A 27804-nucleotide genomic window follows, 5' to 3' on the forward strand; every position below is an offset into this window, starting at 1 on the left:
CGTAATAGCAGCGATATGGCGAGTGTTTTTGTTCATGCTACCTGTAAGGAACTTTGCCACTGGATATTTAGTAGTTAAATCGCTTGTTTTGCCAGAAGTGAGAAAAAAATGCATATGTTCGAAATCCTATTTCTAACTTAATTCTTCCGCAGTGAATAGAGTTTTTTTTCACTGGGTGAAGTAATCAGAACATCTGGTATTTACTCGGCTTTGAAGCAGAAAACCGGCGGGAGCAGTCGCAGGCGTTGCACAAAGTTATTTGGGCAGGGAAGAAATATGGAGGCGACAGGAGACAGCGAAAGCGCTCCTCTTTCAAAGGGGACCCCCACCAAGTTCGCCGACCCTATAGCCTCACAACCGTCCTGCGTTTAACTCTACACTCCCCCAGTTCTTCAGGGCAGTTTAAGGTCAGAGACGGGTGAGAGTACACCTCTGCACACAGTTCTAGGGTCAATCGACCTCTCTCGCTCTCGCTCTCTCTCTAAAACACACACTGTTGGATTGCATCTCATGTGGGCGTGAGGCTGTGCTACACCTATTCTGTGTGAAGGAAGCTTTCACCGCTACTTGTACTCACCCGGTGTGCGAGCAGCGAGCATCCGTGCCCAGCTGGCTTCACAGCATGCTGTGTCTGCTCCGGGAGTGGGCGGCGCAGTCCTGCCTCGACCTCTCCTCTGGAAGGGACGCTGGTACCGATACTTGCAGCAGCGAATTCAGTCGTCCGGAGGTCACACCCATGCAATGCCAGAGTGAAAAGTTTATTTTGGCTGGATGCATGCACACCTCCCAGGCGCGCTTATTGTTAAACACGCAGCAGGAGGCCTGGGAACACCGTCTTTGTGGATGTGAACTGGGGCTTAAGGCGTGAAGGGCCCAGAGGAGACCTTTGCTTTAGTCCATGTATGATCCACGCCTTTATAAGACCTTCCTTTGTTGACCCTCCTGGCCTGCAGCCTCCACCCTCCTGCCTGCGTGTTGCTTGGTGCTGGCTGACGGCTCACCTTTGCCCCGTTTGTATGGGCCCGCACCCTGCTCACATTCAAGGACTACACTGGTAACGTAATTAAACTTTAAACCATCGGTACATCGCCGGTTGCTAAGCCGCACCGCCACTCTCTTGCATTCCCTTTTGCCATCCTTTGTTTTTTGGTTCTACTCTTTATAAACTTTCTTTTCCCCCCATCTCTGAACCCTTTCTTCCCTTCCCTTTGCGTTTGTCCCCCCCCCCCCGTTGTTTTTAAACCCTTCTCTCCAGGTCCTTCCTCAGCATTTACAAACATCGAGTAGCAACCACCCCCTTCGATTGACATATGTAGTGGCGCAACAGAGAAAGACGTTACAGACGGTCCAATACTCGAGGGCAGCATGGGAAGTTACATTAACAACACATTTGAAGGAGTAAGCCAAGGGACAAACACTCGGTGATGGCAAATATATGACTGGCCAGTTATTATGTACGAGGCAGTAACATGAGCAAGTATTGTTTTTGAGTGGTGGGCAGGGTGCGCTGAATCAGTTCTACGTACTTCTAATTTTGGTAGATCACGTACAGCGAAAATGAGTGATTTGCTCAGGTGCAAACAAACACCTTAGTTAAGTGTACAGCCAGGATGTGGCTGTCACCCGTCTGCAATGAAGGCACTGGAACACGCATTTCCCCAACGGCATTTGGTAGAAAGTTGGTTTGTCAGAGGTCTTTTTGCAACTTTGGTTTAAAATAAAATGATCTCCAAGCAATGCTTTTATTATTTTTAAAAGTAAGGCAATCAATCTACATCTCTAACGAAGGTCCATTCTTCGACCACAAGTTCCAAGAACATTAACCCAGAGATTGGGCCCAGGGCATAAATGGCCAAGTGCCTCTTGGGCATAAACGCCTTGCAGTTCAATCAAAGCAAAGTCCATTTATCAGGAAGGTCTTGGGGGAATGGTGGGGGGGAGGAGAGAGTAAGCCCTTTCTCAAGTTTTCAAAGGCTAATTAAATCAGCACTGGGCTGGGACCGGGAACCAACCTTTCCAGACCAGAAACCTGTATTCCCACAACACTGGACCTAGCAAATCAGCATGACCCCCCCCCCTTTGCAATCTCCCACCTTTCCCCTCCGTACACCCATGGTTGGCTTTCAGCAATACTCTTTTGGAGAGGTCTCAAAACAGTACATAAATCAATGTATTAGATAATAAAGCCGTAAAGAAACATGTTGAGCAAAAAAACAAACAAAAAAAGTATAAAAATGAAAAAGTACAATTGCAGGGTCATTGTCCACCATCTTGAATGGAAGACCACAAACACCATACATCAGTTTAGCGCAAGCCCAAATAAATAAATAAATTAGCCTGCTGGTTTTTTTTTTAATGTACTTTCAAGACAAACTCAAAACAAAAGATAATGCACCTCATTACGAGTTGGGCGGGGTGGTAAAAATACGTTGGTAATATTGTTACCGCCTCATTACCGCACCATCGAACTAGGTCTTGGCCGGAAAGTTGGTGGATTAACCTCCAGCTATCAGCTGGAGGTAAATCCGTCAACTTTCTGCCCATTTTCGGTCCAATACTGCTGTGGTAATTACTGCTGCAGTAATAACCACTGCAATAATTATGCCAAAAATGCCCCATCGTGTCCAATGGACTGAAAAAAGTTGTGCCTTACCACTTAGTCCAGTGGATTTACCGCTGGATTACAAGTGGTGGAGTAACTGCAATTCATTTGGGCGGTATTCTGGTGGATTTACTGCCATAGCACAGCCCAACTCGTAATGACCCCCAATGTGGCAAATCGTAACCTCTTGACAAGGGCATGCTTCATATGTGATATGAAATGAGGAAAATGGGACATTCTTCTCAAGAATAGAGGGAGGCAGAGGATTATCCATAAGGTTTAGTATCCTTAGTACTTTATTCCTGTCCACGCTTTGAGGTTAATTGAATGGCAAATGTCTCAGGATTAGAATTAATAACATGCAACTTTGAGATTATTGAAGGCCTACCTCATGTCAACGATGACTGACAACAGGCTAACGAGGCATGCTTTACTGTGTACCTGAGTATTTGAAACCGTATAGGCGACGATTTGACACGCTCTACACTTGCAGCCATGCAAATTGAAGATAATCACAATGTCATGTTAAAGGTGCTTAGACCATGTACTCTTGCCACCTGCGTGGTCTATTGGCGCTCTGGCGGTCTGTAAAGCAAAGAGGGTGGCGGATATGTTAGGACTGAGCAGGAAGAAGAGCAGAGAAATGGGATGTGCTGTTGGTAGCTTCAGTTGGGAGAAACTGGTCACTGAGCGTACATGTGTTTTTCGGTTGGTAGTTCCCATGTTGGGGGCGATTATATCTGGGTGGTTTCATTGTCGTGGTCTTGTGAAGTGCGTGCAGTTTGTGGTGCTGTAGACATATGGTTGCGTTTAGTTCAGAGTTTGAGAAGGTGTATGCAGAAGGGTACGTTCTTCGTACAGTTAGCAGCAATGCATTTCCTATCCCAGACGTCCTGACTAAGTGCGACCCATGTCTCTTCCCCTGTCCGGTCCCCTGCCCTCTACTCTGGTGTGCCACACTACCCACTCTTATGCATATGTAGGGTTTGTAACAATTCTTGCTGTCTCGTGTGCAGCACAGGGCATAAGGTTTTGCTGTACTATTAGACTTGGGGTTGAGGAGTTAATCTGTCGGTAAATGCGAAGTGCGAGTGTGGCCGGTTCATACAAATATTGTGTACGTTTGATGAGGCCTGTCTAAGCGGGTAGGTTAAATGCCAGCAGAAGTATGGTAACGGGTTGTTCGAATAGGGGGCGTTTCCTGGTGTATTTTAGTGGTAGTGCTCCCTTTTCCCAGGCTTGTTTCTCTTAGCAGGTTTGGTTATGCTTGTAGGTCTGCTTGGATTTATCCAGTTATGTGCTCATTCTTGGCTCCAGTCGGGTTGGTCTTTCAGTCCTTTCCTTGGCTGGGCTCCTTTTCTGTACATGTGTTTGTTTCATGGTGCGTGGATGTTGTTTAGTCGTTTACATCCCGATCAGAGTTATTACAAAAATAAATTAATTAAAAAAACACCACCTTTTAAAAGTTTTCTGATTTTTAGATGGTCCTTTGTAGTAATTAAGTATTTCTTTATGGAGGGAGTTTGAGTTTCATGGCTATGCAAGAGAAGGCTGATCCTCCCCCTACCCGCCCCCCCCAGTTCTTTCCGTGTGTAGGATTTAGGTTCTAGGCGAATGTCGTTGCTGGAGCCAGGCGTTCTTGTTGGCTTGTAGACGGCAATTTTCTTTTGAATGAATTCCACCCCTTGGCCGTGGATTGCTCTTTGTGTTATGCACATTGTTTAGAAGGCGATTCATTTTTTGACGGGAAGCCAATTTAGCGCTAGTGTGATGTGCTCGTTTGAGTGTTTGAGAAGTCTGGCAGCTTCTGTATTTGTTCCAGTTTCCTCAGTAATTAGTCCGGCATTCCGAGGTATACGCTGTTGGCGTAGTCCATCCCGGACATGAGGGAGATGGCGGCCAGTGTTTTGTGCGTGCAGGAGGGTAAGGGTAGAATCTTTTTGATCGTGTGAAGATGGAAGAAGCATTTACCGGAGGTTCTAGTGTTTGGTGTAACCCATCTGACGATCAATAGCAACAAAGGTGACTAAAATAAAGCACCACTTTATTTATATTTCCAGCAAGTGCTCACAAGATGTTTCCTGTGCTTTTTAAAAGATGTGCTAGATCTTTTTTTTTTGGAGAATTGTCAGACGCTGTTGCCAAATGTATGCATTTTATTTACTAGACTTAGTGCCTGTATGCTAACACCTTCTCCCTCTGATGCAACAAACCCAAGATCCCATTCATGAAGAGCACAGGTCCCTTTTTGACATGCTGGAGTGGACAATTTGTCTTGTTAAGTTTGAACCACTGCAAACTATGCTGGATCTCTCCTGTGAACGAGAGGTGCTTGTGCTGCCGCTTCTTGAGCTGCACCCGCACCTGTACCACGAAGCAGGCACTGTTGCCGTATTTGCTGTACCTAGCAGGACAATGTGGAAACGGACAGGACCGTTGTAGGGCGGCAGTGAAGGAAAAGGCAGGTTAATGTGTGCTTAAGTGAGCAATGCAGTACATGTGGCAAGGGCATGCGAGGCAGAAACTGGGCATGCAAAACGGTTGCTTCCATTTCAGTGAGAACCCATCCATGCCAGGCTGAAGCACATAGTTACAACTCTAAAAACGAATGCAATCTGACATGCACAAAAGAAGGAAAACCAGATTGACAAACGGGGGTCTGAAGCACTTCCTAACGAGGAACAACTTGGCTAAGAGTGTAGTGAGCCAAGCATTCAAAATCTCTAGAGCCTCACCCTAGGTGAGACAAACACCACCCTCCCTGGCATTTGAATACACACCCTTGGTAGACAGAGGTACACTCCCAGGACCCCAGGCTATGTGTAATCAACCCATGCTACGTGTAATCAACCTTTGACAGACAATGGGGTCTGTAGATAAATTAGCCTAAGCAATATGCAAAGATGAGGGGGCCATAATGTGTTTCTGTTCTTTAAAGGATTTGTAACAGTCTCCTTCATTCAGAAAATGTTGTGCCCTTTCAGAGAGAACAAGCGTATGATCAATGAGGAATTACCATCAATACTTCCTCAAAGAGGAAACAAAGTGATGGTACAGGATATAAAACTCAGGGCAACCTGAATGCACTTTACAAGAGGTAATCGATTCCATTGCGAAATTTGGACACTTGCCCTCTCCATCATACATAATGCAATCATTAGAACAGGCAGGATCCAGGGACGTCACTGAGGTCTCCCTTGCTACCCATGCACATTGAACCTCCTGGGCAGCGGCCAATGCCATGTGGATCCTTGTTTCTGGAGGGGCAGGCTTTCTTGTTCAGGCTTCTTAAAAAAAAATCAGGGGGTTCCTCAAGTGCAACACTTCGAACAGTGACCCTAAATAAGAAAGAATAGGAATACAAAATAGTTTGTCTTTCTGTAATTCTATACAATAATTGCTCATTAACCTCGGTAAAGATTTATTTCAGGCACACTTCAGGGGTGGTGAGTCACTGATTTAGTCTGTTCTTAAACACCTCAAATTCACAATGCAGACAAAATCCCCCAAAAAGCATTTACAGTAGAATAAGCATCCGTTTTGGACCATGTATTGTGCTTTTCTCAAACTGCAGTTATAGCACATTTTTTCTGCCGATACACATGTTGATCCATTCTTGTATGAAATGTATATCACGTTACATTGATATTGTAACCATATTTTTCATAGTGCACTTAGAAACAATTCTATGTGATGCCACTTCCTGTTTTTGTCAAGGAGTAAACAGTCATGTTCCATGGCTTCCTATGATGTCACTTCGGGGTGGGGTCAAATGACATCACTCCCTGTGATGTCAAGGGTCATGTGATGTCACTTCCGCTACCCCAGGCATTTTGGGGAAATGACGTCCCTGGCAGGATCCCCGATTGTTGGAAATATTATTGCCAATCTTCAAAAGGCAGTAGAGATAGTCGTCTGGCCCATCAGCCAATTTCTCTTCTTGATACTACAACATTTTTGGAAGAGTCCTGCTGGAAAAAAAACGACGTCTTGGTGTTGGATACAGCTGGGTTGTAGCCCTAGTGTAGGAACCAGTGAGAAAGCCCTTACTCTTATTTGGTAACATGACAGTCTCTTTACATAAAGGGACAAATGACCTTTATGGCTTTCATGGACCGGAGCACAGCAGGTATGCAGTGATATTATTGAATAGAAAACAAAAGAATGCATTTTTAAACGAAGCCAAAACATGTATACAAAAAAAAATATTTTTTGAAAACAATATATATGTTGGGAATGGGAATAGTTTAAGGGGTGGGGGGTTATTTTTAAAAAAAGTGAGGGTTGGGGGGGTCAAAACAGTTATTTTTTTTAGATGCGTTTTCTTTGTTCCAAATTCATTCTTTGTTTCATCATTCGATAAAATCACATTTAACTAGCAAAGTCTTGATAAAGTTTAACAGATCAAAATGATGGCTTGTGCTCTGGTCAATGAATTGCCCAAACGACATTTTAAACATCTTGTTCAATACATACTTGGGCAATAAAGCATGTGTTAGAAGTGGCGCTGGTAGACATGGTACTCTTTTTTTTTAAAGATCTACTTAGGAGTGCGCCTAGGGGTGTGTGCTGGCACCATCATTGTTTTTACTATACATTAATGGCCTATAGGACTTTCTCACGAAAAGTGTTGTGGATGTAGCCAGGATTGGGAATATGTCTTTACCAGTGTTGGTTTACGCAGATGACACCAATGGCTCGGACCCTGCAAGCATTATAAAACACTTGATCACCGAGTACACCACTTTATTAAATCAAGTAAATCTATATGTAAACACCTGCAAGTCTGCAACAATGATCGGCTCACTAAAGAACAGACAGTACAGAATTCCCCAGATGATAGCAACCAATGTGTCAACCCCTGGGTTTCAGAATTGGATTACCAGATTCTCGACCAGTTTAGCGTTTGGTTCCCACATTGCCAAGCAAGTACTGAGGAGGGGGGAGAGGGGGGGGGCAGGGTTCGTGAGACTGTGCAAGCTACAACCACTCAATAAGATCTTAAACATGTGCTAGATGAAAAAAACGATCTGTAGCATTGTATGGGGCTACTTACTCCTTTACAAAGTTTTGAGAACGATTAAAAAAAAAATAATAATAATAATAATAATAATAATAATAATTCGCTAGGGCTTCCAAAATCAGCCCCCAGTTATGCTGTGCAGAGCATGCGCTATTTGGAAACTATTACCTTGAACTGGTTCTTCATTGGGTATGCCTCTGATCAAGCAGCAACTCTATCACAGTCCATTACTATACAACAGGTTTAACCACATTAATACATTATTAACAAAGACTAATGCACCCTCTGCCTTTAATGCTCCCGGATGATAGATTCGCCAATGAAAGTAGACAACAAATGGCCTCAAAGCTTTTATTTGGAATGGCTGAGAGTATTGAAATAATGAAACCAGATAATCCGAGTTATTTAACGCTTGCAGTAAACAAAATACAGGATTAGCTCTTAAGGAGTAATCAGCTAAAATAGCAACGTTTAATTACCAGGGCACGTCTCCCCGAGGGACAATCACTGCACGATATATTATCCATTAAGGGATGACTCTCCTGCAATAGGCTGGCCATCTTCAGTAGGATTTAAGAAGGAAGAGCAATGCAACATCAGGACTCAGATCTTGCTCTAGTTTATTGGCTTAATCTTCTTCTGTACTTTTATTCTTATGTAAGATGTGTGTACTTTTTTGGGGACGGAACGTGGGGCAGAGGAGCCAAACATGTTCTAATATATTTTAACATTTTGGGAGTCTGTGCAATTATCCCAGGATTCACCATTTATGTAAACATAGCTTTTCCAAATGCACGATCAGTATTTATGTATTGTCATAAATTCAACCAATTTACTGCATCCGGGTACCGAGTCAGAGATTCTAACAGTCTTCAGGGTGCCTTTAAAGACACATGGATGGCTCTACTCCATCAATATGCATATACCATCTTAGACCATGCCGATGGACAATATGACACAGCAGTCACATATACTTATTTGTCAGAAATTGGACAGAACCCTGTGGGACACCATAGTAGAAAGAGCCGAGCAGCAAGACAAAAAGCATACATGGTTACGTGCTTGACCCTGCACTGAAGAACTAGGAGAGCCACACAAGAGCGGATTCCCCAACCCATGCCTTGTCTTGAAGGTGGGCACAACCCGCCATGGTGCATAGTGTCGAATGCTGCTCACAAGTCCATAAAAACAAGCGCTAATAGAGAATGCCCGCCCCTGGTCATAAATCAATAACCCACCATACAGAGTAAAATATTGCATAACTGGCTTCGCACCTTGAAACACTTGTGTATCGGCGCGTTACAAATGCTATATCATATCAATTGGACAGAAAAACACTGAAGCAGTCACACACTTACAACATTTGTCTGGCTGAAAGACCGCCATCTTCTCCAAAATCTTCCCCATCATGAGAGCATTGGGAGGAAGGGGGGGTGGGGTGGGTGCTGAATTGAATACAAAGCAGTGGTTGGAATAAACATCTATGTCAATTCCAGACTGAGAAAGGACCAAACCCTATAAAAAAGGAGCCAATGCCATGAATGCCTCACATGCCATGAGCAACCTACAGTTTAGCTCAAGCCCAAGGATATGATTAAGACAGGGAAGGCAGGGGTCCAAAATGCAGGCAGTGCTAACAGAATTTGGTGGTGAACAGGCTGAAATCAGTCATGACAAAACTCACCTAGTCAACATTGTGTTAATGGCTGCACTCATAGGAATGTGAATGAGAAGTTGAACCTAGGCATATCAAATCGGTTTCATCAATGGCCCCCTTCCTTTCATCGGCAGGTAATCGAAAGCCCACGGCCCAAGTTCGAGGCCTGAATAAAGCGAGGGCCTTAACCCTAGACCCCAAACATCCGTAGCAGCCCGTGAAGCCTGCAGAGGGGAGGCAATTATTGCTATTAGCACCCCGGAGTGATGATAGCAATTGGTTTCAAAGAATTGGTCAACCGTTCTTTGAAACAACTACACAATCACACAGCATGACCTACATGAGAACGGGGCAACATGGAGACCCGCCTTCCATTTCCATAAAGGCCTGAGAAAAGCAGAGGAGTGGTGCTGTGAAAGCGACAGCGAAGTGAAGTGAAAGGGGGAGGGGGTGAAGGGAGTGGACAGGAGCCAGTGAGGGATCCGGGAGCAATGGGGAAGATGGCAGGCAGGTGTGAGGTGCACCGCTTACTCTGAACCCAGATTAGGATTGTTTGATTCAGTGCCAGATTTGAGCAATCCAATTGGCTGCCGCACCCATCAAGTGTGCTGGAACCTCATCACACAAAATGTGTTGTAGCATATTAGCATGATATATGGGCATGTGAAGAAATACCTGTATATATGAAGTTTAACATTCTATTGACATACAAGTCTTGCAAGCAGACTTGCGTTGATGGAACCTGGAAGGAATGCACAATGGAACATAGGAAGAGGTTTTTATTTAGTGCTTGTGACCTATGCCTCCCTTAACAAAAGAGGAGCTGCTGCCACATGTTGATAAAAAAAACAAAAATCATCAAATAATTTAGAAAATGTTGGGTAAACATTGTATTTAACTGAATTTCCATAGAGTCAGAAAGGTGTGCGTCACAAACGTAAAAACATTACAAACCAAAATTATACAACTTCAATGCGAAAAACAATAGACCTGGTTCTGTGGGTCTACAAATACCGTCTACATAGGAAGAAGTTGTTAAAGAAATTAGTGGTAAAATGGCATAGGGGACCCAGTGCTAGAGAGAGAGTGTGCAGAACCAAAGCTGGTCATAAGGAGAGTGCAAAAAGGAGGGAAAGCCAGAGATGTAAGTAAACGTACAAATTAAAAAAAGTGAAGTTCAATTCTGCTAGGCAAGAATGGAGGGTAGGGTTCGAGGTGAACTTTCGTTTTGTGCCAACAGACTATCTCAAGTGCTCCCGTTCACAGGTGCGGAAGAGCAACAGAAAAGAGAAAAATAAAATCTAAAAACTCAATTCTGTGTCAAACAATCACTCACTAAATGTGTCCACTATAGTCCAACACTGCAACATATGTATCATATATACTATTGTCTGCATCTGATAAGGACAAATGCATAAATGTGAGTGACACGCTTCCTTATTTTCCAGTATTGCAATGCCTTTTGTCAGCCTTGGAGGTGTCTACCAACGCAACTGGGATAAATAAGTTTCATCAAAAGTAAATTGTCTGCTAGTTGGAGAAATTGGTACAGCTGGAGGACCACACTTGATCCGCTGGGGGAGTCGCGTTTCGGCGGCAATGTAGTTATGCAGGCCGCCTTCGTCAGGGTGTAGCTTGAAGACTATTAAATACATATACAAATGAAAACTATTTTTGGGTCTGTGTGTGTTTTCTGGCATCGGAAGATACGAATCTCTAAAAGTGAGAGAACTATTAGTACTAAAAAGGTAATTTGTGGCAAACCCCAGAATCACTCATGGTAGGTAAATCACCATGAGAGTCTGTAATCCCCTTTTCTTTCTTCAGAACTAGGCCCGGTGAGCAAAGAGGTGCCGGTGCTGCCGAAATAGGATCAATTCAGGGATGGAGAGGCATGGAGTGCTTCAAGGAATAATGAGGGAGGTCCAAAAAAATTGAAGGATGCCAACTTCCAACAGGTATGGTTGGAGTACTGTAAAAGAAAGAACATTAACTAAGATGGAATGGAAACAGACCATCCCCTGGGAGGTTAGGGGGATTAAGAGAGCATAACATTGGGCACAGTAGGGAGTGGAGATAGAATAGATAAATGGAAAAGGTGTCTTACCTTCACAAAGCCCCCACCAATACATGGAAAAGGGGGAAATGGTGAGCTGGCCCGTCAGTGGTCTTGGTGTGCATGTAATAACTGGATGGCAAACTGAGCATGGTGTCTACACGGTGTGCGCTGAACAGGGTTACAGCAGGAGCAGTTGGTACACTAAGCAATCCAGAGGGGGCTCGGTAAGCACACAGGAAAACCCATAGAAAGAACAGACGCGGACAGATGAATAAGGCGTCATGCGCGTTCCGTACTGCAAGGGTGCTAAGTACACTAGATTACAGTCTTAAGATCACCGAGCGTGCCACTTAACCCAGGTTCTAGGCGATTCTTGCTTCAGACAGATGAGTCATGTAGAAAAGCAAAGGAAATCAATACCGAGTCCATGAAGCGAGGAGTGGGACTTGGGAGCAGGGTGCTCGTGACCCCAGTGCCTAAATGGCCGGCATGACTGCTCGTAGTGTGGAAAGGCAACGCATTGTCATGAAACCCATGATGTTACTGGGCAGCCGGGGAGGGCACAACGGCCAGGGTGTTGGGCGTGTCTCTAAGTGGCCAATCAGAGTAGTGCCCTAGTGGATCATGGGGAGGTGTGTCTTTCTTTCCCAATCCGATGCATGCATTAGGTGTAGGTTCCACGGGCTGTGCACAACGCCTGGGTAGCCACCTCCTCTGGGAACCATCTGCGGTTACGGTGATCAGGACCTGTACTTTCCATTAATGTGTAAGAGTCCCGAGTGAATAGGAGAGTGTAGCGGTATTATGTCTAAAACTAAAACAAAAGCAGCTGAAACGTCCATCCTGTGTAGTTCGTAGCGGGGGTGACCTGGTCCCCTATATACAGTATGGAGACCAAACCAGCTACAAACTCTGTCCCATGTGCTGTGTGACAGGACTAAACTAGTCTCTCCCGTGAAGGGTCTATTCTGAGTGGTTCGGGACACGAGTGTACTGGTCCCCTAAACAAAATTAGGGGGCACATAAAACAGTTGAAAGTATCTTACGCATGCTGGGAGTAAACTAGTGAACTAGTCCCTAGCCACTACTCGGGATCTGTTATTTAAGAAGGTTTGGATCCATGCTGTGGCTTCTGTTGAAAAGTGTGCTGCTGATGAGCGGTGGTTGCAAAGCACCTTATGATCAACGAGGTCAAAAGCGGCCGACAGATCCTACAGAAGCAGCAGGGAGGATTTTCCTTTGTCTTTCAAGTCCTCAATCTGGGTCTTTAGGTCAAGCAAGGCTGTTCCGGTGCCATGTTGAGGTCTGGAGCCCGATTGTCATAGTCCAAGTAAGTGAATGGTATATAGGTAAGATTGAATCTGGATGTAGGCTGCTTTATCATCATCATCATCATCAATGATCTTTAGCAAGAAAGCGACAGTTGTGATGGGTCTGAAGTTGGTTGGGAAACTTCAGTCTAGAGAGGGTTTTTTATTTTATTTTAATTGTTTTTTTTTTTTTAGGAGTGGAATTACCCAAGAGTTTTTCAAATTAGTGGGGACAGTGCATGAGCGGAAGGATGAGTTGATAAGCGTAGTGGAGCCAGTTCACTGGCAGCTACCTTAATAGTGGAGGCGTGGCAAACGTCTCCTTGGCAATTGGAGGGTTTGAGTGAGGCAATTATATTTTCCACATCATGGGTGGATACTTGGGTAAATTTAAAACGTTGAGGTGGTTTGGGGTGATCTGGGCTAGATTTGGGGATATTTACTTGGTTGGAGAGGTTACTTTTTTTTGGCAGCCATTTTATTTTGTAGTAGGGCAATTTTGTTAGTTAGTGCGTCTTGGATTTTAGTGCACCATGTTTTGTCTTTGATGCAGTTATCTCAAGGAGGGGTAGGAGATTCCAGTTCTCTTTATATGGTGAGAGTTCTCTGGAGCTTGAGGTGGCTTTGTCAATCTTATCATTACAGGTGTCACGTTTGACTGATAAGATCTCATTTTTGTAGTTTGCTGTGCATTTGAGTAAGTTATCTTTGTTGGCTGGGGTGGGGTTATTTTTCCAGGTCGTTTCAAGTTTTCTTTTTTCGTTACGGAGGGCTTCGAGTTTGGAAGTAAACCAAGTGTTCTAATGTGCTTTGGGTTTACTTTTGCACAATTTGAGGGGTGCAATTTTGTCGAGTGCTAAGGTGATGGTTTTATTGTAGAGTTCCACTAGTTCTGCCGTATCAGAAGAGGCCGGTAAAGGCTTAAGTAGAGGTTGGAGAAGGGGCAGGAGATTGTCCACAGTGATATTCCTCTTGTTTCTGGTTGGGATTGGTGGAGCGATAAGATTTTGTTTATTTAGGGGTTTCCAATCTTGGATCGGAAACGTGAGTAGGGAGTGGTCGGTCAACGGGTATGGTTCGATAGATGGTGGTTTCACAGTTTATGTCAGCCACCCAGTCTAGGATTCTTCCTTTTTCATGAGTGGGGTGGAGGACTCTGTGTCAGACCTAGGTCAGATAAGGAGGTAGCCAGTGTAGTGGCAGGTTGGTTGCTAGGGTCATTGAGACCCAGATTTAAGTCACCTAACATTAGGATTTGTGAGGAAGGTTTGGTATTGGAAGTAAGGAGGGTAAGAATATCTTCCACAAAGGAATCTATAGGTCCAATGGTTCGAGAGTTAGTGAGAGCCAGTTTGACTGACATTGATTTGCAAGATTTGGTTTGAGCCTGTAGTATTATTCTAAGACCCAGGGAGGATTTGACAAAGGCAATTCCACCGCCTCTAGATGACTATGTCAACTCTTAGGACTGTGTAGTTGTCTGGGGTGGAAATGAGAAGGGCGGGTCCTGCAGCTGCATGCAGCCAGGTCTCTGTTAAAGCTAGGAAGTCCAGTTTTTTCTCAAGAATTAGGTCAGCGATTTCAGCTGCATGTGCCACCAGGGATCTGGCGTTTCAATGTACCGCTAATACTAGTTGGGCTGTTACTTTTGTCTGTAATGTCATTACTGTTGGGTGTCACCATTCTCGGTCTGGCCTTAGAGTGGGTTTTTGGTCAGGTTTTTTTTTTTTGCTGTGACATCAGGATAGATGGCGGCAGTGCCCATAATGAAACAGTTGTAGGTAGTGAACTCAGCGAGCTGGGATGGGGGAGCCTAGGTCAGAGGTAAAAAATGCTCATTCAGGCCATGGTTAAACGTGTCAAGCCTGTGAATCCACCTACATTCGAGGTTCAGTAGGCTTCCTGATATGTTGGGCCCTTTTTTAACTTTGTCAAGTACCCACCACAGCAAATCATTTGGTGTGTGCGGGCCTCGGGAGCATGTTCCACAAGTGGTGAAGACACATTCTTACACCCGATTCTCGATCAGTGTTCTGAAATTCTGATATTTTTAACGGCAGAGAAAAGTTGGGTTCTAGATAATGAACACTCCTGGGTTCAGCTCCGTGAGCAGTCCGCTTGGATTCTATCTGATTCTGCAAGGTCACAGGTTGGAAGAGGTAAACCCAATACCTCTTGGGAAGGAAGTTTATCAAGACTTCCTGGCTACCTTGCAAGGAGAATATTCTGACCCTTTTATATGAAAGGATCTCACAAGTTTTTGCATGTGTGTTTTATTTGCATCGGAACATAGTCTAGACACATTTTCTACAAGGAGAAGGTCAGCCGAAACACACATTTCCACCCCCGAGGGCCTTTATCAAGGCAGATGGGTAAGATTCATGGCAGCAGATTCCCTGTGGTTCATAGAGACCATTGGCAGAGACTTCATCCAGTGTGCATTGGGGTCATAAGGCTGTTGCCTGTATTTCTGCTAAACAGACGGAGCAAGCAGAAATACACGCAACAGCCTTTTAACCTCAATGCACACCGGATGACTTCTCTGCCGATGGCCTCTATGAACCACAGGGAATCTGGTCCCATGAATCTTAACCATCTGCCTTGATAAAGACCCTAAGGGGTTGAAACACGTGTCGGCTGACCTACTTATATTTATACTCTGCATGGTCTGGGCCACGTAGCGAAGCCCGCAGGGGAATTCAATGCAGTAAACAACCAGGTTAGATTTACAATTTGTTAAAATGTTTTAGGGTCCAAGTCACTTGTCTGACAGGGAATTCTTGTATCTTTTTGGTAAATTGACAAACAGTACATTAACCACATGGGTAATATCCCGTGGTGGTCCGGAGGTTCCACAGCTCTGTGCGCAGGAAGTGGATGGTGCTTCCTTGGTAAATAGGGAATGAAACAAGTGTTCTCGTAAGTTCTGTGATCTTTTAAAGAGCAAAGCAAGGCAAAGGTTCATCTGGTGGGTTCAACCACACTAGTGGCCAGTATTTGCAAATTATTTTTTTTTTTTATATCGAAAGTCTGTGGGCCATGTGTGATGACCCATGTGAGTCTGTCTTGCTCCTCCTGTTTTTGTTGTTGAACAAGTAGCGCGTCAAGGTTTGTTAATCGAGCCCGTTTGATGGACTGGGATATTAATTTATTTGGGTAACATTGGTGGCATAGTCTCTCACCAAGAGATGAGGCATTTTGGTAAAAGTCGTCCAGAGATGTGCAATTTCTCTGTATTCTTAAACATTGCCCATATGGCAGGTTCTCCTTGATATGGGTCGGATGATTTGTAAAATGTAGAAGTGTGTTCCGATCAGTCAGTTTGCGGAAGAGGTTGCATATTAGTCTGCTGCCTTGGTGGCTAATCCTTAGGTCTAAAACATTTCTGTTGGAGTTGTCGTAATCCACGGTGAACTGAATGTCACTAATACAGGAATTCAACCAATTGTGGAACTCTGAGGGAGTTTATTACTCTCCCAAAGGAAAACGACATCATCAATGTAACATCGCCACTTCTTGATGTTATGTCCACTTCTTGATGTTATGCCCACTTCTTGATGTTATGCCACCAGGTGATCAGTTCGCTGGAAATGTACTTTTTTCAAAGGACACCATACATAAAATAGCTAAACTTGGAGCAAAAGTTGCACCCAGAGCAGTCCCCTTGGTTTGCAAGTAGTACTGATTATTGAATACAAAAATGTTTTTTTTACAGAGGGCCAGTGTCATCAGCTCAATAATAAATGAAAGTGGTACCCGAGATTGTAGATTGCTTCTATGAACACCTTATAGAGTCCACTCAATGGCGGCTGACTCAGGGATACTAGTGTACAAGGATGAAATATCCATACTTACTAGATATTGGGTTGCAGGGTCGAATGCATAGTTTTAAAACACTTGAATGCTATGCGTGGTGTCTCTAAGGTAAGAGTCAGTCCTTGTGCTCATAGGTTTTAAGAAAAAGTCCACAGATTTGCATAAGGGTCCCAGTATAGAGCCCCAGCCAGAGACTATGGGCCTTCCAGGTGGGTTATGGATATCCTTCAATATTTTAGGTCAGGCGTACAGACACAGGGTCCTCTTTTGCAATGTTAAGAATGTCGCCTCTTTATCAGTGATCCAGCCACGTTCTGATGGAAAGGACACAATTTCTGCAATCTCATGTTGCATTTCTTTGCTATGATCTTTCCTTAGGGGTCTATAACTTTCTCTGTCATCTAAGAGCACAACCATGCTTTTATACTGATGGTCATGACGACAATTCCTCCGCCTTTGCCTCACTAGCCATTTTTTCATTTAGAGACCCTGGAAGGATGAAGACCTGAGGCGGCTCTGCCAGGATTTGTTAGTTAATGCATGCCCCGTGCCCGAGGCAACCTTTTACCCTGCGAGCTAGCCACACAGAATTAAAAAACCAACAGCAACATTTATAATGGCCTGAGAGCAACACACAGAGCTCATCTCAACTCCACCCCTGACACTCATTCCACCTGGCTGCAGAGGTCATGCAACCTACAGGAAGATCTAGAGACTGCTCACGTGACCGCTGACCAAGTTACTTCCGGGTTATTTTGGTTGTATAAGCACTGTCCTTTGGGCATCCATTCGCTTGGGTGTCCAAAGTGAAGGAGCAGTGGTGCGGGGGGTTGCCCCTATATTTTTCTCCATTTCATTGTGTTCCCAGATTACCTTAGGTTGCCACAAAATGGCCTTGCATAAAGGCACACTAACATCCAAACCAAACTCCAACACAACACTCCACTAAAACATCTGCACTCACCTGCATTCTTCTGAACTGCCACTATGCACCTTACACATGAAATTAATGAACTCAATACCACACTCCCCAGATATTATATTCTGCACAGAAAATGTCTCAATCCCCACCACACATCCATTATCCCTGACATGCTCCCCCCACCCTCTAACCCACCACAGAGGCCGCCCACACAAGCAAGGTGGGCACACTGCCATCCTACATAAAGACACGCTCTCACTTAGTAATACCCCACACACATGCTTTGAAGCACCCTCTATCACACCCACACCCCACCAACCCCATTTACCACCCTCCTACATACAATCCCAACTTGCATACCAACTGGACGAGCTTCCAGTCGTGCGCAGATGCAAGATGAAATCCTCGGTGAGGAAGAAATGCAAGATTCAGGCCTTGTTCAGAACACCTTCTAGGACTCGGGAAGGTGAGTTACAGCGACTGTCTCTGCACACAGGTGACGACAGGTGTCCTTTTCCTGTCACTGTTAAGAAAGATTTCTCTTTTGGCAACTTTCCCTCCATAGTTCTGTGGACCCTGTACCTTTTAGCTTTTCTAGCTGTGCTGACTTTTTATAGGGAAGTGAAGCCTTCAGCTTCAGTCCCCTTTGCTCATTTTGGTATGGGGAAACCGATCAGTCCTTCAGACTATCAGTACTGGGAAAATATTGTTTAATCTGTGTAACTATTGCACAGAGCATTTTACCACGTGGACATGTATATCACCTAGTCTTTTACACTTGGAATTGTGGCAGACATTTTTATTGTTTGTTTTATTTCTAGTGTGCACATTCGTGTTTACCACGTTATGACCACTAAACGTGGCTAGTGCCCTAAAATGGCCACGCCATGCGATTTTGTCTCGTTTTTTGGCCACATTGTTTGGTCACTTTCCTGCCATGCCAGAAAATCCCATAGGTGGTCACGAACCTGCCCAGGAAAGCTGCTGTGGCTTACAAAGGGGATGGAACTGCCTGGTCCCATACCAGATTCCTGGTGCCAGAGAGTCGGGTGTTTAGTTTGTTGGCTTGATGCTTATTGACTGCCCACGGAAAGATTTCCAGGAAATAGGTAAGTAGTTCCACATTACCTTATTTTCTTATGTGCCCCTGATAGGTTAAGAAACGTCTCTGCTCATCATTACTCGGGCTAGATCCCTTGAGAAAGTAAATACATCAATTGTCACCTTGAGTCTCGAATATATTTTGGACTAGTGCAGTACGTCAGGCATTACTCTATAGTTTACTCCTCCTTTTCATTCCAAGCAATACTTTTCTAACGTGATCCTCCCGTCTATGGTAAAGTATTACACAATTCTCTGAATAAAAGGTTTACTTAGAAAGCATGTGTTTTTTTCATGGGGTACCCTCTGCTAGATGAAAGTGCATTTTTAAGTAACTGTTGCTCTGCGAGCACGGTTACACAACGATCCATCTGTGGTAAGGCTTTGGACAAATATCTTTAAACAAGGTTCGCTTAGAAAATATGTGTATTGTCACTGGATAACCATGTGCTAATGAGAATGCATTTTAAACGTAACTGAGGTTCGCTTGCACAATCAGACATATCCTTCCTCCGGAAGACTTCCGCACTGCAATCCAGGAACGGGTTCTAAGCTGGACTATGGAAATGCTTTCCTCAATGGACTCCCAACAGCCCCCCATGCAACCCATACAAAACGCAGCAGCTGGACTCCTCCTCCACCTATCCAAACATTCACCCATCACCCCGCTCTTGCCCAGCGCCACTGGCTCCTCAATCCCCAAAGAATTGCCTTCAAAAGGACCCTGAATTGTATTTAAAGCCATCCTCCTCAAAACTCCATCTTAGCTAAACTCAAACCCATCAAATACACAAACACCAGACAAGTCAGCCAACACCATCTACACATTTCCCTCTGCAAACTCGAATGCATACAAAAACAAGAATTTCCCTACTGGGCACCCAGAGCATGGAACACTACTTATTCACATACGCACTGCATCCTACATAACCACTTTCAGAAAGAGCCTCAAAATATACCCGTTTCCTCCACTGTTTTCACTTGTCCATCCTAACCTTCCTGAAATCATTTATTTTTTCAACCCTCTCCTTTTCAAACTTTGAACCATTTAAGGCGCTCCGAGACCCTCTGAGAAGGGACAGTACTAAACAAAAATTCAACAAAAGAAACAGTGGCAATTGAGCCAACTACACAAAGACGTTTAAATACACAACATCCATATGGATAAAAAGGCATCATAAAGCATAAAATGACAATTTTGTTGTTCTCGTATTCTGCAGGAACAACACTTGGAAGATGTTCACTGAACAAAATACTGTAAAGTGGCCCCTAAAGAAAACGGCCACTGCAAAAACCATGGCACAATTGGTTGACTTGACCAGTTTTACGCCATCTATGAATGCGCTCTCAGCTAGTCTAAAGGGCATTTTAACCCCTGTGCCCTTAATCATGAATAATGGGCGCCGGACAGCATGTAGTGAGCCAATGTTTCTGCCCCCCTCGAACCACAGGCTTGTTTGCTTCTTTTCCCTTCCAGCAGTCAGAGAGTGCAATGCAGCAAAATAGCAAAAGTAGTGGCATTTCATAGGCAGCAGCAGTCCATTATTAGGGTAATTGTGGTGTAGCATAGGTACAGAACATATTTTACTAGTCATATGAAAAAGGACACACCCTGGAATAGATACAGTACTCAGATTCGAATTTTCAATAAATGGAAAAGTGCACGTGGATGGATACAGGCAGTGTGCCAGATAAGATTCTGGAGTGAGAGTATTTAACTCCCTATTTTTTAAAGTTGGGAGTAAAAAAGTAAGTCCCATTGCTAATGAGAGTATAGTGAATAAAAATAAATTTGAACTGTAAAACAGAAATGTTTTGAAATAAATATATATATTTTTTTTATTTACTTGTGCATAATCAAAAGTACATGATTTTTACAAGGCTAAACATTGATTAAAGAGATCGGGCATGTATGGCTCAGTTACCAGAGTTCGAGTGTAGTGACAGGTAAACAACGGTTTGCCTGTGTATGAGACAGAGAATTTCCATTGTGAACCTCACCCCTCGCAGAAGCAGTTAAAGCGAGAGAATGGGCTGGGAATGCGCTATGCTCCAAGGGCATTGATTTTAATAAATATATTTCTTTGCACCAAGTTATTCAAGCATATTAAAGAATTATTTGTATTTTTCCAGATCTGGCAGTAACAATAGTAGAGTGTCTTCCTGTTGCACTATGTACACTACCGATCCAAATGTATCCATGGAGCTGTAAGGGTGAAAGCTCAGGATCTGTTTCCAATTTTTCTTCAAAAGTATTTTACTCCGTAGTTTTAATTTTTGGGAATATTTGCCTATTTGTAGGGAGTCAAAGCGACTGATACACTCCTTATCTGTAGTGCTGGATACAGGAGACCGACGAATGAGGGAGGCACAAAAAACATAGCATAGGGAAGAGGATATGGATTAGAATTAACATGCATCGGAACAGGCGGAGCTCAAACTGAGTCGCGCAATCGTTCTCAAGTGGTATAGGCATAGTGGGAGGAAGAAACCAATTTGTTTGTGGTGTGCAATATAAGAATATTCCAAATTAGTAAACACTACAGCCATTGAAGCCAAGAATTGCAACACAGACCTAAACTGCTCGTAAAGACTGGCAACCCAGACAGGTTAGGCAGAAAGATTAAATGAGTTTCCTCAATATCGCACTGTTTGCTTAAGAGGAGAAGCTAGGCTTACATCCCATGCAACAAATTTGGCACATAACCGTTTTGCTTCCCAGTGTTTGTCGTACATCCAGGTGCAATTATTTGGCTGAAGAACTACAATAATATACTTCCTTGAACATCCGACTTGGAACCATATGATAAAACAAACACTGCAAAATAAAAAAAGGGAAAGAAATAAGTGCTCATAGGAACCAGTTATGCAAAAGAGACCCGATTATACCATTAGGATTCTAACTGAAGAACACCCAAAAAAACTCGGGTTTTGCCATTTACTTTAAAGAATCAAATCCATTCAAGAAAGAAAACCCTGCGTATATATTGTTTGATATACACATAGATTGTAAATCATGACGCGAAGAACATGTGAAGTTACATAAAAATGAAAAACATTGTATTTGTGTCCAAAAAGCAGATCTCACAATAAAATCGCATGTGACATTTGGGTGGCGCTCTTCTTTCTACAACCCCACATATTCAAAAGGGCCTTCAGGAAAGGAGCAGCAAGGAAGTGGGCTAAAGAAGCCTGAAGGCTACCCAAAACTTAAGAAGGCACAGACCTTTCACCGAAGACAGAACTGCACTATACAGTGAGAGCAGAAGCTCCCCATCATAGATTGTGACGTTTAGGAAGCTCAGCTTGAGGAACCACCAAGTGTGCCTTTCTGGATTTGGGTATCATGATCCGACACGTGAACACAGATCTCTGCAACACGTTGGTCTAGCTCCTTACCCACCATGGCACTCAACCTTATCAAAATGCACTGCAACTTGTACACTGTCGTCTTCTTATTAGGCAGCCAGGCAGGATTACCCCCCCCCCCGCCTGTACCCAGCCACTTGATTATGACGTGCAGCCCAAAAAACATTTAATATTCAGATCAACTAAGAAAATTCAGACATTACAAATAGGTAGATACGTTGGTCATCGAATGTAGATGGATATGAGAAAGTAACAATATTAGTTAAGAAATTGGTACTAGTCAAAAAGAGAAGACTAAACAAAAATGGTGACCTAAGTATTACATGCTGATGGTATTTGTAGCCCCTTCCAACATCTTCCAAAGTCGCGACAAAGTGCCTCCCAGCATCCCCAGATAGATATGAACTTTTACAAAAAACAATTATTAATCCATCTTCCTTTGTATTCTCGGACTTTAAAAACCGAAGGCAGGCGAATCCCATCTGGTCTTTCTTCACCTTACCATCCACTTCCAGTCACATAAGTCAGTTATAGCCACATTTTGAAGCATGGAAGTGTTTTGGAATTCTAAAAAAAAACTAACAATGGAGCAAATTCGCATTTATTTTGTCTGGGAATTCTACCCCATCCTAAAACATTTAATGACGCACTGGCACCTGACGTAGTGTTATATTAAACAACCAAATCAGTAAACGAGGGCTAACAACAACCGATAGTAGTTTACAAGAGAAAGAAACAGTTATCACTAATATGACCACCACTATACAGTTTTAGCCGAGTCTGACGTGACGTCTCCAGAACCGGGCTAGAGATTCCAAAGAAAATGGCTAAAAAAAAACAGCTTTTCGAGCATTTTCCCGTCAGTTTCCTCACCTCTCTTGCTTTGCTGTGCCTTCTTCCCAGACGGAGTATTTCCTGCCTGGCTTCAGCTGGACTGAAACCTGTTGAACTAGAGCAGGTGTGGCAGGTCTTAAAGGCGCAGGCGAAACCACATCGCCCATGAATTCTTATCGGCCGACCAAAAGTAAACTACGGCTCTCACTGAATAAAGGCGCGACGGGCATGACCTCAACTGTGATCAGTAGGCAGGACCTAAAAGCCAGCTACAAGACTCTGCTTAATATTTAACAGCCCAGACTTCCCAGGGCGTGCTTTTCATTAACAGGAAAACCGCATAGTGCCTTTGAATTAATCTTTAAAATAAATAACATGTTAAGTTTTAGCTTTCAGCGTGCTGGGTGTGGTCCCCGGTTGAATGAGAACCAAGAGTAGCCCTAGAAAGTGTGTTTTTGGTTCAACATGTTTATTATTAGTTTGCGTAAGTCATATATACCAATACGCAGTACGTTCAATGTTTGTAGGGTTTGTCTGTGAGTGATTAAAATAGATGCGATTAATGTATTTGCCAGAAGGGTTGTGTTAAGGTGTGCTTACATTTGTGTGCATATATCATTGGAAGGACTGGGTATGCAATTATTATTATGTATATATTTCTAGCAATGGATACTAAGTGGCATTGTGGAATGTGTGACTTGGCTCAAATATACTTTCCCATTATATATAGTGAGTAATGGCTGTTCTGTAACATTGTTGGCACTACTGGTGAAATATGCTGAAGCAGATGAAATTGAAAATAAGCTCAATAATGTTCAAACTATTGATGCTGGGAATAAACTAAGAACCAGTATAAATGCCAATCTGATAACTCATGAAGCTGACATTAAACAATGTAAGAAACAGACATTTTTGAGGGATACATTGGACTATGAGTCAAAACAGGTATATACATCTGCTAAACGTTTGATACGCTATGAAAGCAAGTACAGAGCAGTCAAAAAGGAACAGCGTCCACCAATGAGTCCTCTGTCCTCATCAGGAGAATCAGATGTAACCAATAGTGATACTGAACCACCACCTAATTGCCTCAATTATTTAGAGGAAATACGGCTCCTGTGCAAAGATGGAAAAGCTCACGAGCGGAGCAGGGGCCGTGGAAGAGGTGTGGAAGAGGCTCAAGGGGGTCGAATAGAAAACCCACTGGGGAAGGAGTGGGAAGCGCATTCGAACAAATAAGTACAGAAGGGACAGAGAGAACAACATGCTTTGGAGGGCGCAGCAAGAATTAGCCCCATACCATCCATGCACATGTTCAATTTATCTAATCATGTCCTCACGCAAGAACAGTCAGATTTCTTAAGCTTAGGGCTCAACTTTTGCCCTTCTTTGAGTTTTCATTATAACCAAACAAGGTTGGATTTTGTTCAATTTATGAGAAAACTAAGACTTAAGAAATTCTTTGCTTTGAATCCACCAGATACAGCAAGATCATCGGCACAGATTGGAAAAACAGATTTAATTGTTGCTGATTTACCATCTCTGCATGCATTGACTGATTTAGCAGCTATTCCCTGTAATGATACTGATTTGAACCTATTGGATTACGGTATAAATGCAGAAGGGTCAAAAGCCACCAAATTGTGATTGAAGTCCAAATGTAATCCACCAATAAACAGTGGCTGTCTTGAGGTGTTTTAAGATTTGGTGATAATGGATCTGAAGAAATCAGGACACAAAAAAAAACATGAAACATAACCTTACCGCCAATCAATGACTAATACAGACTCGGCTGCAAAATCTTTCTGAAGGAATTATCAAGGGTCAAATGTAATCCTTCTGAATCGTCCAGACTACATAGCCGAAGCAAGTAGATAATTGCGGGATCGCTCCTGTTACATGAAATTAACTTCTGATCCTTTCCTGGATATTATCAATGAACTCTGTGATTTGCTCCAGAATTGGACTAACAAAAGTATTGTGGATTTAGATACAGCAAAAACAAATTTGTTTCCCCTTGCACCAGTGATTCCTACTATTTATTCTTTACTTAAAATGCATAAATCTATGTCCAAGCCTCCAGGGAGACCCATTGTGACGCTATGCGGGTCTGTGTTGGAAAATATGGCCACATTTGTTGATGAAACCATTAATCCATTAGTGTCTACCTTGCCATTGTATATAAGTGATACAACTGTCTTCGTAAGACAAATCAATGAAATACCATGGGAGGCAGGGATGCTTCTCACAACTGTTGATGTGGTGTCCCTATATGCAATTGTAATTGTTTATTTGTAAAGCGCTTATACACAAGTGAATTGCTTCAAAGTGCTTCAAGGCGAGAATGGAACAAGGGAATAGAGTTGTCATTCTCAGGCCTTGAAGATTCCAAATGATCTAACAACAATAACTAGAATACTAGGCCAGAGGCATATCTACTAGTGTAAGTGCATGACAAAGAGGTGGGGTCGATAAGGGAGGAGAGGGAAAAGGACATGCAGAACAATAAAATACAGTACTAGGCCTGGCAATATTTCAGATTGATTGGTGGTTGGTCATCTAATGCGCCTGTGCATGAGTATTTCAGGCAACAATCAAGCTGGGAAAGGGAGACAGAGGGAGGCAGGACGGACAAACTCGCTAGGCCAAGTCCATTTACGGGGGTTTGCAGTGTGCAGAACAGGAAGTTCAAAGTGAGGGGGGGGACAAGTGCACCCAGTCCAGCAGTAGCCTGGGTAAATGCGAAGTGGTTGCCCCTCTCATTGAGCATATTGCAGTAGTGCCAAGTAGAGTCCAGGGGCCCGAGGCAAGTGCAGGACTGGCGGGGGAGCCTCGGACCTATGAGGCTCTGGAGATGCACCAGGTGACCAGTCAGCGTTCTGAGCAGGTTGGGGAAGATAAAGAATGAGGGAAGCAGGAGAGAAGAGGCAGGATGTTAGCAGGGTAGAGGGCGAGAGAAAGAGGAAGAGAAGGAGGAAAGTCTTGAAGAGTTTCCGGAACTTAAGGAGGTCCGGCTCAAGATGGAGAGAGGCAGGGAGGCTGTTCCAGAGGGAGGCACCTGCAGAGGATAAGGATCTACCTCCAAATCTCTGGAAAAAACATCTCACCCGCAGAGAGTTGGCGGAGGCTAAGTGGAGGGCTCTTGAAAGACAGTATTTTGGAAGAGAGCATTGTAGATAGTAAAGGCTCTGGCCCCAGAAGGCCTTGTGGACTATGCAGAGGGATTTGAACTTGAACCTTTCAGCCACGGGGAACCAGTGGAGTAATTTCAGCTCCAGAGAGATGTGGTCCCTGGGATTGAGGCCAAGGATAAGTCTTGCGGTTCTGTTCTGGATAAGTTGGAGAGGTCGGAGAGTAGAAGCAGGAAGATTGAGAAAGAGACTGTTACAGTAGTCCAGTCTGGAGAGAACCAGGGCTCTGGAGACTGTGAGCCTCTGGGGGAAGGTGAGAAAGGGTAGAATACCTCTGAGGTGCAGCTACAGTCGAAGATGACCCCCAGATTTTTTGCCTCACTGGTAGGTGAGGGCGCAGGGCTAAGGGAGGCTGGCCAGAGTGAGGGTGGGAAAGCGGGAAGAGGGCTCCCAATGAGGACGATCTCTGTCTTACTGGCATTAAGGCAGAGATTGTTAGCAGCACACCAGGACTGAATTGCAGACAGTCAGGAATGAGTGAAGCGGAGGAAGATGTTGATGGTGGCCTGAAAGAGACCTGTGTGACATCCGGCTAACACTGTAAGTTGGAGGTGAAGGCAGAGATCTTGTAGGCTAAAAGGCCATGTAGATATTGAAGAACCAGGGGGATAGATTAGATCCCTGGCGGACACCACAAGGAGAGATAGTGATAGCTGAGAGAAAGGATCCAAGTTCCACCTGGGATGGACGGCCAGAGAGAAAGGACGCTAGCCACGCCAGGGCCTGATGTGTGATGCCCGGGGTATCACAGAGACGGGAGATCAGGATGTCGTGGTTTACTGTGTCTAAAGCATAGGTGAGGTCAAGGAGAATGAGGACAGAGGGAGAGTGTAACGCTCACCTGATTCCCGTAGAGGCGCCGGTCTTGACTGGGCATATACCGTATCTTCAAAAGTGATGTGTAACACACGGCTGGCTCTTTGGGCTGGACCTCTGTGCACTGTATGTCTGACTCGAAGGGTAAGATGTCTTAGGTAAGTGAACGCCGTGCTCTCCATCTGCCTCGAGGCAGGGTGCTGTAACCAGTTTCTTCACTGGATAAGGGGAGCAGGCCTCTTGACTTCAGAGGACTGCTGTCCGTCGTTTACTGCACGAACGGTAAGTTTCGAGTAATTCTAATGTCTTTAAAGTCTTTAGTAATGATGTCTCTTGTTTTGCAGGGTTCCGGCGATGGCGGATGACGGGCTGAAGTGAGTTGAAGATGGAGCCCGTGTGATGAATAGAAGCGCCTGGAAGCACGTAAGTAAGCGCTTGTTGCCTGCTTCACGATGCGCTCTAACTGTCTTTTTATTTTGCAGGTACAAGTTCGGAGCGGCTGCAGGGTGCCGGAATACCCACTGGGTTAGATGTGGAAAGGAGTAATGGCACGTGAGTATTAAAGTTCCCCAATGTCTTTAAACGCACCTTGTTTTGTCTTTCAGATGCGGGATGCAGCGCCGAAGGCCTCCGGAGCGTGCGAAGAGTTGGTAAGCTTTTGTCTTTCAGATGCCGGAATGCAGTGTGAAGACCTCCGGAGCGCACGAAGAGTAGGTAAGCCTTTGTCTTTCAGATGCCGGAATGCAGCGCGAGGCGTTGGTGACAGCCGATGGACCAGGTAAGTGAAGAGCTGTCACTGAAGACCGTAATGCTAACCTGTTCTTTCTTGTCTTTATAGGTGTTGCTGAAGACTGGATTCAGGATGGTAAGCCTTTTTCCTTAGGCCCAGGATCAGATGCAGAAGACACGATGAGCGTTCTGCTGCTGAGGATGCAGAATAACGCAAAGCAAGATTCATCCATCGGGTGTGGTTTAAATAGCCTCCTGTAGTGCTTAGGTGTCTCCTTCCACGGCCACGCCTAGGTAAGAAAAGAGTTCCTGCTTTCCAGAAGAGTTCCAGTGTTCTGAATCTAGGGAGTGGCTCCTGCCCCACCCAACAGGAAA

The 27804-nt window shown here is 44.1% G+C and overlaps 1 protein-coding gene across 1 annotated transcript in view; it reads right to left on the minus strand.

Annotated features, from left to right (window-relative positions):
- Positions 1 to 22846, minus strand: part of TMEM79 (transmembrane protein 79) — a 109046-nt gene extending 86200 nt beyond the window's left edge. The window contains exon 1 of the mRNA XM_069607111.1: positions 22733 to 22846. The gene's annotated coding sequence lies outside the window, so the exon portion shown is untranslated. The remainder of the gene's footprint in view (positions 1 to 22732) is intronic.
- Between the last annotated feature and the right edge of the window lie 4958 nt (positions 22847 to 27804).

Source organism: Ambystoma mexicanum, chromosome 1p (genome assembly GCF_040938575.1).
Source record: "Ambystoma mexicanum isolate Mex_15411 chromosome 1p, UKY_AmexF1_1, whole genome shotgun sequence".
Taxonomy (NCBI): Eukaryota; Metazoa; Chordata; class Amphibia; order Caudata; family Ambystomatidae; genus Ambystoma; species Ambystoma mexicanum.